Source organism: Petaurus breviceps, unplaced genomic scaffold (assembly GCF_028583685.1).
Source record: "Petaurus breviceps papuanus isolate PSGF00001 unplaced genomic scaffold, PetGlider_PUasm1.0 227, whole genome shotgun sequence".
NCBI lineage: Eukaryota > Metazoa > Chordata > Mammalia > Diprotodontia > Petauridae > Petaurus > Petaurus breviceps.
This window is the reverse complement of record NW_027185896.1, coordinates 3428435-3438773: the sequence shown is the minus strand read 5'-3', so window position 1 is coordinate 3438773 and position 10339 is coordinate 3428435. Positions and strand designations below refer to the sequence as shown.

The 10339-nt window shown below is 36.8% G+C and overlaps 1 long non-coding RNA gene across 1 annotated transcript in view; it reads right to left on the bottom strand.

Moving 5' to 3' along the window:
• Positions 1 to 7200: 7200 nt before the first annotated feature.
• LOC138166977 (uncharacterized) overlaps positions 7201 to 10339 on the bottom strand; it is a 90216-nt gene continuing 87077 nt past the window's right edge. The window contains exon 6 of the long non-coding RNA XR_011169790.1: positions 7201 to 7722. This is a non-coding gene — a long non-coding RNA (uncharacterized lncRNA). The remainder of the gene's footprint in view (positions 7723 to 10339) is intronic.

The window sequence follows — 10339 nt, the reverse complement described above, 5'->3', positions numbered from 1 at the left end:
ATGTATTCTGTTATATTTTCTGAATAAACCTTACAATTTTTTTTTTTTTGCTTTTTTGGAGGGCAGTTGGGGTTAAGTGACTTGCCCAAGATCACACGGCTAGTTTTGTGTTAAGTGTCAGAGGCCAAATGTGAACTCAGGTCCTCCTGACTCCGGGGCCGGTGTTCTATTCACTGTACCATCTAGCTGCCCAAACCTTACAATTTTCATGTTTTAAGGCTAAGATTTACTTCACTTTTATTGTCAGAAATAGATAAATTTGAGGCATTTAATTCCCATTTATGTTTGCTTGCAAACTATATAATGTCTCTTGTACTTTCTCATCAAATCCTTATACTTTATTATTTATTTATATTGCTGAGAAGAATACACTGAATACATTGAATTCTAGGCTAAGAATTGGAAAGGACCTCAGAGGTCATCTATTCAAAGCTCTGCATTTTCTAGACAAGGAACCAGAGACCAGAGATATAAAAGTGCTCATGATCACAGAACTATAATTAAAATAACTATGAGATATTTTTTAAAACTAACATTTCTGCTGTGGTGACTAGATGCAAGCAGGGCTATATATGCATGTCATGATTAACCCCTCCCACTGAGGTACTCGGTTCTATTACCTTTACTAACTAGAATTTGGTTAAAGGAAGCAAATTATTAGGTGATACACACACATATATATACGTATATATACATATATTTATATATAATGTATATGTGTATATGTATACACATGTATACACATATACACACAATCACATACATATACATACATACATGCATTCGTGTTTTCTGTTAGCTCAAAGGGAATAATCTGTGTGTGTGTGTGTGTGTGTGTGTGTGTTCCCTTTGAGCTAGAGGAACACATGCATGCATGAGAGTCAGAAAATATTTCTGAGCTCAAGGAAAGCTAGCTAAAAGAGACCTTTATACATTTAGAGCAGTCCTCCCTCCCTCCCCAACTCAGGATGCTTGGATCAGCCAAAATTATAGTCTCCATATGTTAACCATAACATGAGGAAGGAATTTCTTAATAGGACGGATTCACAATAAGGTAAGAGAGGTGCCAAAGTATCAATTGAAATTATGGTTCCAATATGTCTGTGTTTCTTCTATAATTAACATAACAATATAATATAACAGTGCTCATTAACAACAGGAAAGAGGGATGCCATTACTTAAAATAGTGGGTAACAAAGGAGAATCTTAAACAACAAAATAAGGGGAACGTCCAGTGGGCCAGAACCTTGGCAGAAGGATGTACCCAGTCAGCAAAATCCAAAAAGAGAGCATGGTTCACTTAGAGAGCAAAGCAGAGCATGTCTGTTAGGCCAGGTTGCTTCTCCTGACTGGTTAGTTCAGATTTTGGCTCTTATTGGGGCTCAAATATCTTAAAATTCATCACCTTTAACCAAAAAAAATTAATGGAGAATTAAGGTCTGTTTGCAATTAACTAAATTGATTTAGGGGTTAATTCATCCAAGAATCTCTTCTCACATTATTGCTTCTAAGTTTTAAGAACTAGGCACACTTGATTTTATAAGTTTTGGGGGCCAGTAAGAAAATTGTTGTCAATATACACTTGTACACAGATTTAGAGCTGGGAGGGACCTGAGGTGTATATACACACATACTCACTGAGTCTAACACTTTCATTTTATAGATGAAGAAAAGGAGGCATAGAGACATTAAATGATTTGCCCAGGATCATATAGTGTCTGAGGTGGAATTTGAACTGAAGTCTTCCTAACTCTAGCCGCCATCCCTTGGCCCATATGGCTTTGTATGTACACTTATATTTTTTTGGACCAGTGGTTTTGGGGAAATCCTATTCTATATGCAGACATAAGTTCATATTAATGAATGAATTGGAAAGAAATAAAAATATTTCATGGAATCGAATTAGAGATAAAACAGATATCTCTATCAATTCATCTAGATTATTTCCCTTTGGATGTAAAATCCTTCTACCTGATATGAGTAGGTTATCTTTATAGATTGCTTTAGGATTTGAAAAATGCTTTATTTATGTTATTTCATTTGATTCCTATGACAGTCCTATATGTCAGGTATTGTTATTGTGCACATTTTAAAGATGAGGAAAATGAAGTTTAGTAAGGTCAAATGACTCGTCCACAATTCTGCAGATAGGAAGTATCAAAGGCAGAATTTGAACCAAAGGCCTGTACTCTATCGAATAAGACTGCCTCTCTTAATGCTAGGTGACAAATTTAGGTATCTTAACTGAAAGAATTAGCACTGTTACACAGGTTATCATATATGGATCTTTGATCAGTGTTTTGTTTTATTTTTGCCTTCACTTAACAAGCATTTTTTTCTTGTTCTATAACTCCCACCCCTCAAAAATGAGAAAAAGGAAAAACAAATCCTTTTAAACAAATATTCATAGTTAAATGAATTCTCATATTGACTATGTAAAAAATGTGTCTAATGAATGTTTAGTACATCATCTATGTCAGAAGGGACATAATACTCTTTGTCATTGGTTCTCTGGAATGATGATTGATTATAATGTTGATTAGAGCTCATAAGTCTTTAATAATTTTTCACTTTTATCAATGCCATTATATTGCAAATTTCTCTTCTGGTTCTGCTCACTTTACTCTGCATCAATTTATATAGACCTTTCTAGGTTTCTTTGAAACCATGAACTTTATCATTTCTTATGGCCTATTCTCCCATTTTTATATACTATTATCAGAATTTTTAAATTTCCTTTTACTATTTGGGACTCAGGGCTATTCCTCTTGTAAATTTTAGTTAATATTAGCCTCACCTGACCAAAACTTGTCCTATTGGATGTGACAATTTATTTAAGAGCCTTAAATATTTTTAGATAGGAAGTCAGAAGAAGAATCTCAACTGTCCTTGACTCCTTGGTGACATATAAATCCTCCTCATTAATCTATTTGTGATTTCTCTAAATGTAGCTTATTTTACCTATAGAGTTTGTTTGATGAGGTTTGTTTCCTTAGGGGACGTATGACATCATGAATCTGTTTCACTAAGTTTGTTTAACTTTTATGACATTGGCACAAGATGGATCCATCTTCTCTTTAACTTTTATGGCCCAAGAGGAATGTTTAAGATTATAATGCATAAATGAATCATTTCTTTGTCACTCTGATCTAATTTTGCCCAGAAGATATCTTATTAGAATCCTCATAATTGTTCAGTTTTTCTCTGAGGCCTGAACCTACATTTACTCACAATAATAAAGCCTAGGTTTTTATCTCCATAATTTCTGCATTGTGGTAAACACAAAATTTGCTGCAGTTACCTACCACATGAACTCAGAGAAAAAAATATTTCTCTCATAACAATAACCATAAATTGATCTTTGAAGATTGTTTAAAGCCTTGATCAGAGAATTCCAGAGAAGCATTCAATGGATTACACTTTTATTTTTTTTCTGGGAGAGTTTGAGAAACCTTTGTTAACTAATTTCATTCTCCCCCACCCCAGAAAAAAACATGCAACTATAGATAACTACATATACAAATGTTATATATGTGTGTATATACTCTAGGCTAAGCTCTATGATCATACAATAATATATAATGTAAATCTATATATAATATAGTATCTATAATAATTATATGCACATTATATATCTATATCCAGGGGTAGATATAGATACCTAATCATAGGATCACAGATCTATAGCTAGCAGAACTTTTAGTCCAACCTCCCCATTTTGCAGGTGAGTGAGTGAGTCTGTGGAGGAAAAGTATCACGTTAAGTGGGCAAAGTCAGTGTACCATGCTGCCTTCCTACAAAGTCTGGAGAGTAAGTAGAAGAGCTTGATGAAAGGTTTTCCAGGATATAGGATATTCTTGACACATTGGGGGTCTGAAGGTGGGAGTATGAGAATAAAGGAAGGACTTTATTCTGACCCAGTGAACTCCCCAGAAAACGGATCCCAAACTCCTAACTATTCAAAAAGAAGGTCTTCTTTCTCTTTTCTAAAGTCACATATCTTCCTTGCTCTTTTTCTTTCTTTCTTTCCTTCCTCCATATACCCTCCTACTCTTTTTTCTTTCCAGAACAGCCCCATATGTCTATTATCTGTGCTTAGCTCAGGATGTTCTTTTCAATCTCTTTGGCCTTGTATACTTTGTCTTGCCAAATGACTGATTTCTCCAAGAGGGAGGAGGAAGGATCAGCAAGTGTACTTTACTGTCAATCCAGGTTCATTCCATGGATTTGGTTTAAAAGTGATTCACTTGGGGGGAAGGGGAACCAAGGCGGTGAAGAAAGGAAGGAACTCACCTGAGATCTTCCAAATCCTCCTCTACACAACTTAAATAATGCCTCAAGATGCATTTTGGAGCAGAAGAACCCCCAAAAGGATGGGGTGAAACAATTTTCCAGCTCAAGATAACTTAGAAGTTTGGCAGGAAAGGTCTATCACACTAGGGTGAGAGTATAGGGCAGGCCACACCAGCCCAGGCAATGCCCCAGCAAACTAGTAGCAGGCCCTGGAGGCAACTAAAACAGCAGTGGCTAGGCTGCTTCTAGAGGTCTTAGCTCATAGGTGGTAAACGGGTTGGACAACTGGTCAGAAAGTGACTACAGGATCCCGTTTGCATTCTGTTGCACTGCCCATACCTGGATCCAGGTCACAATCTCAGGGAGAGGAGGAGCACTAGCATACCAAAATTTGTGACTGCAGGACAGTGGGAAACCTGGTCATATTTCCAGGGCAGAGAAGAGTGCCTTTGGCCATTCACAAACCGGAACACAGGCCAGGACAGTAGTAAACACACTTCTCTTTAGACTATGCCACCTTGAAAGAACTGCACACTTACAGGTCCCCAGAATTAGCTTGGAAAACAACTACACAAAAAAACCCCTAACACTTGAGACAGCGTCCCTCCATGCTAGAAGCACAGCCCAACTTTAATATAAAGTTAAAAGTCAAAAAATAGTCTGGAAAAACGAGCAAACAACAACAAAAAAGATCCCGACCATAGAAAGTTACTATAGGGACAGGAAAGATCAAAACACGAACTCAGAAGAAGCCAACAAAGTCAAAACTGCTTCATTCAGAGTCTCAAAGAAAAATAAGAATTGACCTTATGCAATGGAAGAGCTCAAAAAGAATTTAAAAAATAAAATGAGTGAGATAGAGGAAAAATTGGGGGGAAAATGAGAGTAATGAAAGAAAATCATGAAAAAAGTGTCTACAGCTTGGTAGAGGAGGCACACACACACACACACACACACACACACACACACACACACAGAAATCCAAAGAAAATAACACCTTAAAAAACAGACTAGGTCAAATGGTAAGAGAGGCACAAAAATCCACTGAAGAGAAGAATGACTTAAAAAGCAGAATTGGCCAAATAGAAAAGGAGATACAGAAGCTCAATGAAGAACATTCTTGGACAAGTAGAAGCTATTGATTCTTGATGGGACATCAAGAAGCAACAAAATAAAAAAATAGAAGAAAATGCAAAATATCTTGTTGAAAAACAACTGACCTAGAAAATAGATTAAGTAAAGATTTAAGAATTATTTTAATTTAATAATTATTGGACTACTTTAAAAGCATGAAAGAAACTAGACATCATCTCTTAAGAAGTTATTGAGGAAAATTAGCCTGATATTCTAGAACTGGAGGGTGAAAGAGAAATGGAAAGAATACACCAATCACCTCCTGGAAGAGATCCCAAAATGCAAACTCCCAGGAATATTATAGCCAAATACCAGAGCTCCCAGGTCAAGGAGAAAATATTCAAGAAGCCAGAAAGAAACACTTCAAATGTTGTGGAGCCACAATCAGGATAACACAAGATTTAGCAACTTCTGTATCAAAAGGAATGGAGGTCCTCAAGTATGATATTCCACAGGATGAAAGAGTTAGAATTACAGCCTATGTAGCAAAGCCAAGTATAATCCTTCAAGGGAAAAATGGAAATTCCATGAAATAGAGGACTTTTAAGAATTCCTGATGAAAAGGCCAAAACTGAATAGAAAATTTGACTTTCAAATAAAAGATTCAAGAGAAGCATTAAAAAGGTAAACAGGAAAGAAAAATCCTAAGGGACTCAGTAAGGTTAAACTGTTTATATTCCTACATGGGAAGATAATACTTGTAAATTTTTCATTATTAGGGCAGTTAAAAGGAATGTACATAGACAGAGGGCATGGGAATAAGATTAATATGATGGAATGCTAACTAAAAAAATAAAAGGAGTGGGGGGGGAGGGAGGAATAGTAGTGCCTGATAGAAAGGAATTTGGATTGGGGGAGACAGTAGTCAGAAGCAAAATACTTTTGAGAATGGACAGGGTGAAAAGATACAGAGTAGAATAAACAGAGAAAATAGGATGATAGGAAATAGTAATCATAACTATGAAAAAAAAATTATAGCAAGTTTCTCACCCTGTACCTAGCAGATTGGTTAATATGACACAAAAGGAAAATGATAAATTTTTGAAGGGATGTGGGAAAATTGAGAATTGATGCATTGTTGGTAGAGCTGTGAACTGATTCAACCATTCTGTAAAGCAATTTGGAACATGCCCAAAGGCAACCAAACTGTGCATACCCTTTCACTGAGTGATACCACTACCAGGCCTATATCCCAAAGAGATACAAAACAAAAAAAGAAAAGAAATTGCATGTACAAAATTGCGTGTAGCAATTCTTTTAGTGGATACAAAAAATCGGAAATTGAAGGAATGCCATCAATTGGGCAGTGGCTGAAAAAAAAATGGTATATACTTGCAGTGGAAAGTGCTATAAGAAGTGATGAATAGGATGCTCTTGGAAAAAACCTGGAAAGATATAAACTGATGCAAAGTGAAAGGAACAATGTGTGGAACAGAGACCACTACCAAAAAAAAAAATCAATAGAAAGACATAGATACCTGAAAGCAGAAATGAGTTTATTGCTTTCTTGTGAGAAAGGGTCCCTCCTTCACCACTTTAATGGCACCAGCCAGGAAAGTACAAATTGATTCCAGAAACAAGGTCCTTTTATACCCTAACAGAGCCCCCTACCCCTCCACAACTCCCTTCCCCTAATTCCATTGACTGTGCTTCAAGGGGTACAATCTTCCCCAGCAACAAAGAACAAAGGACAAGAAAAGGGGGTGTAAAGCCAAGCACAAGCAACTTTCCAGAGGACTGGTGCTGTGAACAGCTAACAAGATTCTGATTACATAGTATAGCAAACTCTATATTTATTGAATAACAAATCAGAGCAAAAACATTCACAGAATATCAAAATACAGCATTCACAGTGTTACAACTTATCACAGAAAATCAAAATGCAGCATTCACCATGTCACAACTCAACAACTTATCACTAAAATGGCCACATAGTTTTTACCAATGTGGTCACATAATTTTCAACAAAGTACATTCATTTAGTCAATCACAAAATCCTTAATTCAATCACAAAGTACAAAAGTCAAAGTTCTCCAACCCTAGGTCACAGTAAATAATAATCTTCTCAGTTAGTACACAGTATCCAAGCAAAGTCTTCTTTCAGCTTGTCTCAAAGCTGGCTCTCAGCTTCCATGGTTTCTCTTCCATGGTCCTAGCTCCAACTGTCACCTGGGTTCAAAGGCAGGCAGCACCCAGTTCCTTGTCCAGCTCCTTGTACAATTCTTTGTCCAGTTCCCATTCCATATTGGAGTTCATAGTGTCCAGTCCACCTCAAGTCCTTCACAGTTCCTGTTTCTGGGAAGACAAAGCTTGACAGAGCCACAATAATATTGATGCACATTGCTAGCACCACCATCAATTCACTATCTGCCTGTGAAATCAACTCAGACCTACCAACAAGGTCCAAGAGGTCAGCATAAATCATCAGTAAAGTCCCAGGACCTCCAAAACCCTCCTCCAAGACTTCTGTAAACATACAACCAGAAAATCCTCTTTCAGGGCTTCCAGTAAGGTCCCAGGGCTTCTGTACTAAGTATCACAAACATTAACACAGACAGAGCAGACAAATAGAATGCCAGGATACCACAAGTTTTCTCCTTCTTGACTCTGCCACCACAAGAGTCCTCTTCTCAGTTCTGCTGTCTCTAGCCTGGGCCTCTCCTTATATATTGTCATTAGCTCCTTCCCTTCCTGTTGCAGGAGTTCATGAGTTCTAGGGTTCACAAGTTATGGGGTTCACACATTCTGTTTCTTAACAGACTTGATACAAGTCTCAAAGGAAATTTGAACTGAAACAAGTTGATAATTCAATAGCTGAGAAAAGGTGTGAACTACTTCTGTGCTTGCCATTACAGGGCAGAAACTGTGTTTCAATAATACAAAAACTATTAACCCTTTTGAGGAGGCTTCACTTCTGAGAAATCATCCCTCACAAACAGAACCAGGAGAACATTGTACATAGTAACAGCAATATTGTAAGATAATCAACTGTGAATGACTTAGCTATTCTCAAAAATACAATGATCAAAGATAGTTCTGGAGGGCTCATGATGAAAAATGGTATCCATTGCCAGGGAAAGAATTGATGCAGTACAAATACAGATCAAAACTTTTTAAACTTTATTTTTTGGGGGTTTAGGGGTATGTTTGGTGTTTTTTTGGTCTGTGTTTTCTTTGTGTTTTGCTTGATTTCACATGTATGTGACCTATATCAAACTGCTTACCTTCTCAAAGAGGGAGGATACAAAGGGGTGAGAATGTGGAACTCAACATTAAAAAAAAGGAATGTTAAAAAATTTTTTTACATGTAATTGGAGAAAAGTAATATACCAAATATATTGTTTGAAAGATTAGCTTAGCAAAAGTTCTTAGTAAAGGACATGGCTACCAAAGGGTATTTAAGAAGTTTACCAAAAGTATAAGGGGAATATTTGGTTAACAATTATATTGTCTCATTGAAATTAATTTTTTTACCTTTCTTTTGTATTTATAATTTAGCATAGTGTATTTAATGAATGCTTTACAAATAATCTCTTTATATTATTTCTTATATTTTTATTTCCCATTAACTCTAGAATTTATTTCCTTTCCTGTTGAATAGGGGGTAAAGGAAGAAGGTTTATTGAAAGTCAAGGAGTACAGGGACCAAAAAAAGTTCACATCCTCTGAGCTAGAGAGATTCAGTAGGATAGAAATAAGCACCTCCTCCCTCACACTTAAGTTAATTGCTCAATTAAAAAGGGAGAAAAAGAAAACAGCCTTTCAGCATTGCCCTCAGGCTGTATCTTCACTTGCAAATGCTGTGGAAAATTGAGGCAATTATACTTATAATTCTTTTGCACAATATGCAAGGAAGTAAGACAAAGGTTGTTTGTTTGTTTTTTAAGGATAGGTTTATTTAGATAATTACTTAGCACCTCCCTTGAAGTTTGCTGGCATAGACTTTAACTGGAGAGGCTGTAAGATGCAATGCATAAAAGTTAGTTAACAGTCAATAAGCCTTTTATTCAGCACTTACTATGGACCAGGTCCTATGCCAAGAAAGGCACACAAAGCCTTCATATTCTAATGGAGGAGACGACCTTTTAAACAACTATGTATGTACTAGATGTATACAATAAAAATGAAAGTTAATCTTAGAGGAAAGGCACCAATAGTTTGTGTGTGTAGGTGTGTGTATGGTGGGCTGGGGTGGGGGGGTTGAAAGCCAATCTAAAAAGGCTACTTGGGGAGCCAAAGGTGGTGTGTGAGCTGAGTCTTAAAGGAAGCAGGAGGAGAGAAACAGAGGCAGAGAGAGACAAGGATAGAAAAGAGAGAAATATGGTTAAGGATGTAAGGTTCCTCCCTAATCCTACTCCTCCCCCTGAAATCACTACATTCTAGGGTACAGCCATTCCCTCATTCCCCAGATTTGAACCCCTGATACTGTCTTGGACTCTCAGGATAGTGGCATAATGCTTATCAAATTGCTTGTCCCAGACACTTATGGACTTGTTTTCCTTTCCACTTCACTCTCATACCTATGAAACTATTAGTAATTCCTATGAGTTTCACCTCATTTAACTCTCCTAATCATCAACTCCTCTCATTTCTCACTCATGAAATACTAGGACAAGCCCTTCCTAACAAGTCTTCCTTCACTTGCTCGCTTTCTCCAGGCTGTCCTATATGGCATTCCAGGATAATTTTTCTTGTGCACACACAGAACTAGTCATATAACTCCTTTGATTAAAAACTGTTAGGGATTCCCTATTGCTTGATGAATAAAATTTAAATTCCTTTCCCTTCTGGGAGGTAGCTTTTATTTACTATCTCTCCTTTATTTATGGTCTTTCCCCCATTAGAATGTAAGCTCCTTGAGGGTAAGGCCTAAATTGCTTACTCTTATTTGTAAGCTCACAGCTTGGTATAC